This window comes from Schistocerca gregaria, chromosome 7 (genome assembly GCF_023897955.1).
Source record: "Schistocerca gregaria isolate iqSchGreg1 chromosome 7, iqSchGreg1.2, whole genome shotgun sequence".
Lineage (NCBI taxonomy): Eukaryota > Metazoa > Arthropoda > Insecta > Orthoptera > Acrididae > Schistocerca > Schistocerca gregaria.
Window position 1 is genome coordinate 464,012,129 of NC_064926.1, and position 6,270 is coordinate 464,018,398.

Here is a 6,270-nt window from a genome sequence, read left to right on the forward strand (position 1 = left end):
CTATGACATCGAATTCCGCTAATTTTCTCGTCGTACTTATTTCGCGAGAACTGTGTGGGAGAAAGTAACATATTGTCTGACTTCTTGCAATGTACGCTCTGGGAATTTTAAAAGTAAATTTCTCAGTTCTGCATTGCGATTCTCTTGTAGCATATGCGACTGGGGTTTCATGAGTATTTTCAAAAAGCTCACGCTTTTACCAAACAACCCTTTGACGAAACGCTCTTCTTTTGATCTTCTCTATTTCTTGTATTAGTGCTATATGTTAAGACTCCTAGACCTGTGGCAAATATTCAAGAATTGGGAGAAAGAGCGTTTCTGAGTTCCATTTTGTAGTGATGTAACAGTGCTGATGTATCACTATGGGGTTTCGCTCTACGACACATGGGAATATACACACCTGGAAATGGAAAAAAGAACACATTGACACCGGTGTGTCAGACCCACCATACTTGCTCCGGACACTGCGAGAGGGCTGTACAAGCAATGATCACACGCACGGCACAGCGGGCACACCAGGAACCGCGGTGTTGGCCGTCGAATGGCGCTAGCTGCGCAGCATTTGTGCACCGCCGCCGTCAGTGTCAGCCAGTTTGCCGTGGCATACGGCGCTCCATCGCAGTCTTTAACACTGGTAGCATGCCGTGACAGCGTAGACGTGAACCGTATGTGCAGTTGACGGACTTTGAGCGAGGGCGTATAGTGGGCATGCGGGAGGCCGGGTTGACGTACCGCCGAATTGCTCAACACGTCGGGCGTGAGGTCTCCACAGTACATCGATGTTGTCGCCAGTGGTCGGCGGAAGGTGCACGTGCCCGTCGACCTGGGACCGGACCGCAGCGACGCACGGATGCACGCCAAGACCGTAGGATCCTACGCAGTGCCGTAGGGGACCGCACCGCCACTTCCCAGCAAATTAGGGACACTGTTGCTCCTGGGGTATCGGCGAGGTCCATTCGCAACCGTCTCCATGAAGCTGGGCTACGGTCCCGCACACCGTTAGGCCGTCTTCCGCTCACGCCCCAACATCGTGCAGCCCGCCTCCAGTGGTGTCGCGACATGCGTGAATGGAGGGACGAATGGAGACGTGTCGTCTTCAGCGAGGAGAGTCGCTTCTGCCTTGGTGCCAATGATGGTCGTATGCGTGTTTGGCGCCGTGCAGGTGAGCGCCACAATCAGGACTGCATACGACCGAGGCACACAGGGCCAACACCCGGCATCATGGTGTGGGGAGCGATCTCCTACACTGGCCGTACACCTCTGGTGATCGTCGAGGGGACACTGAATAGTGCACGGTACATCCAAACCGTCATCGAACCCATCGTTCTACCATTCCTAGACCGGCAAGGGAACTTGCTGTTCCAACAGGACAATGCACGTCCGCATGTATCCCGTGCCACCCAACGTGCTCTAGAAGGTGTAAGTCAACTACCCTGGCCAGCAAGATCTCCGGATCTGTCCCCCATTGAGCATGTTTGGGACTGGATGAAGCGTCGTCTCACGCTGTGTGCACGTCCAGCACGAACGCTGGTCCAACTGAGCCGCCAGGTGGAAATGGCATGGCAAGCCGTTCCACAGGACTACATCCAGCATCTCTACGATCGTCTCCATGGGAGAATAGCAGCCTGCATTGCTGCGAAAGGTGGATATACACTGTACTAGTGCCGACATTGTGCATGCTCTGTTGCCTGTGTCTATGTGCCTGTGGTTCTGTCAGTGTGATCATGTGATGTATCTGACCCCAGGAATGTGTCAATAAAGTTTCCCCTTCCTGGGACAATGAATTCACGGTGTTCTTATTTCAATTTCCATGAGTGTATATTGCGTAATACATTTTGTACACTCCTGGAAATTGAAATAAGAACACAGTGAATTCATTGTCCCAGGAAGGGAAAACTTTATTGACACATTCCTGGGGTCAGATACATCACATGATCACACTGACAGAACCACAGGCACATAGACACACGCAACAGAGCATGCACAATGTCGGCACTAGTACAGTGTATATCCACCTTTCGCTGCAATGCAGGCTGCTATTCTCCCATGGAGACCATCGTAGAGATGCTGGATGTAGTCCTGTAGAACGGCTTGCCATGCCATTTCCACCTGGTGCCTCAGTTGGACCAGCGTTCGTGCTGGACGTGCAGACCACGTGAGTCGACGCTTCATCCAGTCCCAAACATGCTCAATGGGGGACAGATCTGGAGATCTTGCTGGCCAGGGTAGTTGACTTACACATTGTAGAGCACATTGGGTGGCACGGGATACATGCGGATGTGCATTGTCCTGTTGGAACAGCAAGTTCCCTTGCCGGTCTAGGAATGGTAGAACGATGGGTTCGATGACGGTTTGGATGTACCGTGCACTATTCAGTGTCCCCTCGACGATCACCAGAGGTGTACGGCCAGTGTAGGAGATCGCTCCCCACACCATGATGCCGGGTGTTGGCCCTGTGTGCCTCGGTCGTATGCAGTCCTGATTGTGGCGCTCACCTGCACGGCGCCAAACACGCATACGACCATCATTGGCACCAAGGCAGAAGCGACTCTCATCGCTGAAGACGACTCGTCTCCATTTGTCCCTCCATTCACGCGTGTCGCGACACCACTGGAGGCGGGCTGCACGATGTTGGGGCGTGAGCGGAAGACGGCCTAACGGTGTGCGGGACCGTAGCCCAGCTTCACGGAGACGGTTGCGAATGGTCCTCGCCGATACCCCAGGAGCAACAGTGTCCCTAATTTGCTGGGAAGTGGCGGTGCGGTCCCCTACGGCACTGTGTAGGATCCTACGGTCTTGGCATGCATCCGTGGGTCGCTGCGGTCCGGTCCCAGGTCGACGGGCACATGCACCTTCCGCCCACCACTGGCGACAACATCGATTTTGTGGAGACCTCACGCCCGACGTGTTGAGCAATTCGGCGGTACGTCCACCCGGCCTCCCGCATGCCCACTATACGCCCTCGCTCAAAGTCCGTCAACTGCACATACGGTTCACGTCCACGCTGTCGCGGCATGCTACCAGTGTTAAAGACTGCGAAGGAGCTCCATATGCCACGGCAAACTGGCTGACACTGACGGCGGCAGTGCACAAATGCTGCGCAGCTAGCGCCATTCGACGGCCAACACCGCGGTTCCTGGTGTGTCCGCTGTGCCGTGCGTGTGATCATTGCTTGTACAGCCCTCTCGCAGTGTCCGGAGCAAGTATGGTGGGTCTGACACACCGGTGTCAATGTGTTCTTTTTTCCATTTCCAGGAGTGTATATACATGTTACTGAAGTTTTACAGGAGTATCAATTTAATATATAAGAAAGTACAAAGTGTTTGTCTGTAGGTCTTCGTTGCACGGACGACGCAGAGATCGAGAGAGAGCTGACGGCAGTTGCTCGCGTGGCACAGGGATTTCGCGCCATCGGATAAAACAGTCATCAGGTAGAGGGCCGTCGATAGCTACAAGAGGACCGAGGTTAAGCAACATTTATGTGACAATTGTTTTAATAATGACCAAATGAGATAATGTGTCAAAATGCAAGTTAAAATCGCAGGGTGATTTTTTTTCCACCGAATACAAACTCTAGGGATTGGTCGATGAGAGGATACGGAGCAGAAGAAGGTCTAATGAACTTATGTCCGGAAAATCATGGTTTCCATGTTAGAGACCATTTATTCAATCATACATTGTTACAGAGACTGCGGTCTAATAAGCGCTGTACCATGCAGCCACAGTCACAGTATGAGTTGAAAATGGTTTCGATATGCCTCGACACATGGGTGTACGCGCCGTAGCAGGTTCTGTCTCACATATTCACATCGGCCAGGCTACATCCGAACAGTGTCAAAGGCAGCATCAGTACGCTGCTCCAGTGTCTCCACATCTGGAATGGGCTCTGCATACATGATACGTTTGAAATGGCCCTATAATCAGATATCGCATGGGTTGAGATCCGATGAACGAGAAGGACATGCAAATGGACCCGGTCGTCCGATCCATCGACCAGGGAAGACGCGATAGAGATGCGTCCGGACAACCATTATGTAGCAGCCACATAACGCTTCGAATCATCAATCCAGGGGAAGCAAAGTCACTAGTAAGAAACGCCAATAGTTCCGGCCTGTCAGGCGACGTGGAGGGAAAACAGGTCCCAAATAGGTCACCAGTTATCGGAGCCCACACATTTCGGCTACACCGATGCTGACGATTCGCTGTCATATACCGTAGGAGTTCTGCATACTACCCCACAGAAGACTGTTATGGACGTAGAAGATACCACTCAGCGTAAAGGTGGCCTCGTTTGTGAATAGGATGAATGACAAAAATCTCGGAATCGTTTCTACCTAGTGAAGAAACCAATGACAAAACTGCTCCAGATGTGGAAAGTCTGTCGCTAGTAAACCCTGCACCCTGTAAGTGATAATGGTAGTAACAGTTGTCATGGAGAATGTTCGGCACGGTTGTGTGTCTCACCCTTTACTGGCGGGACAACTGCCTGGTACTGACACGGTGGTCGCCTTCAGTGTTAATCACATTTTCCTTCAAGTCTGGTATCCGAACAATTCGTGTACGTCTTCCACGATTTCCTGCTTCCTGAAGCGAACCTGTCTCAGACAAACAGCGAAACACTGTTGGAAACAATGGATGCTGTGGTGGTTGTCGGCGAGGATGGGTCTGCTGATACAACTTGCTGCCTCCGCCCATCGCCCTTTGCCTTTCCGTAAGTAAACACCATGTCGGTAAGCTCTCGATTCGAATACGGGTGCACTGTGTACAACGCTCCATCAGACCCGTTGTAATGTGGGCAGGCAACAGAAGTGAATCAGACAACATTACCAATTGCTATGGCTGGAGAGGACGGTAGGGCATGATACCACCCTCTGGGAGGAAGCCATGCATAGTGTAACAGTGGTTGCTTGGTACAGAGCGCATTAGACCGCAGTTTCTCTAATAAAGCATGATTGAATAAACGGTCTCTAGCTTGGAAACCATGCATTTTCAGACATAAGTTCATTACACCTTTATTGTTCCGTATCCTCTCATCGATCAGTTCCTAGGGTTTATACAAGTTGTAAAAAATCACCCTGTTTACAAAGAACTTTTGTAAAAAGCTTAAACAAAGTCACTTAATTGTCTAGATCGTAAATAATATACGACATTAAACTTGATAACTGGTTTCGGTTCTTCACCCAATCATTCTCACATCTCAAAGAACAGCCAGAAAGGAAAATAGCTTCAAATAAAAATGTTTTAAACAGTCTTCAAAAATATACGCATTTCAATGTAAAATTACGTACAAAAAGCAATAACATAACCAACCATGATAAAGACCCTGTGTCAACATGTACGTTAGGAATCATCAATATAAAAGGAGATAGATAGATATTCAGCGATCACAGGCCCTGCAGACCACGCGCTGCTTCCACAAATTGCCTCCATTCCTTCCTGTTTTGTGCCCGGTTCCTCCAGGTGTCTTCACTTCCTAGGGCTGCTAGATCCTTCGCCAGGTCGTCCATCCAGCGCTGTCTTGGTCTCCAAATGGAGCGTTTGGTGTTTGGTTTCCCCGCTAGTGCCATCTTCGCCTGTCCTCCATCTGGCATATTGGCTACTTGGCCCACAAACTGTATTCTTTTGCTCTTTATCTTCTGTATCCTACGGAAGATATAAAAGGAGACGGGTAGTATTGTGTTGTCAATAGAGAAGCGGTAACAGCAGAATGGATTCGTCAGCAGAGTTCAGTGATTACCTTGACAAGGGAAACTCCCCATCGCACCCCCCTTACATTTAGTGGTAAGATGGCTCAGCGGATAGCCCGTCAAAAGCTAAACACATATCAAACATGAAAACAGGAAGAAAGTGTACTGAACTGTGAAAAAAAAGCCAAATAGACACAGTTAACTCTTGAAGGACAAGAAACGCAATTAGGATCAGCCTTATACAGCAACGCCAACAGCCTTGCCGCAGTGATAACACCGGTTCCCGTCAGATCACCGAAGTTAAGCGCTGTTGGGCTGGGCTAGCACTTGGACGGATGACCATCCAGTACGCCGAGAGCTGTTGGTGAGCGGGCATCAGTGAGCCCTTGTGAGGCAAACTGCGGAGCTACTTGATTCAGAAGTAGCGGCTCCGGTCTTGTAAAATGACATACGGCTGGGGGAGCGGTGTGCTGACCACACGTCCCTACATACCCGCATCCAGTGACATCTGTTGGCCGAGGATGACACGATGGAGTGTCGGTACTGTTGGGCCTTCTAAGGCCTGTTCAAACGGAGAGTTTTT

The 6,270-nt window shown here is 50.4% G+C and overlaps 1 pseudogene; it reads left to right on the top strand.

The window, feature by feature from the left end:
• Window positions 1-5,936: 5,936 nt before the first annotated feature.
• Window positions 5,937-6,054, top strand: LOC126282536 (5S ribosomal RNA; annotated as a pseudogene).
• The last annotated feature ends 216 nt before the right edge of the window (window positions 6,055-6,270 follow it).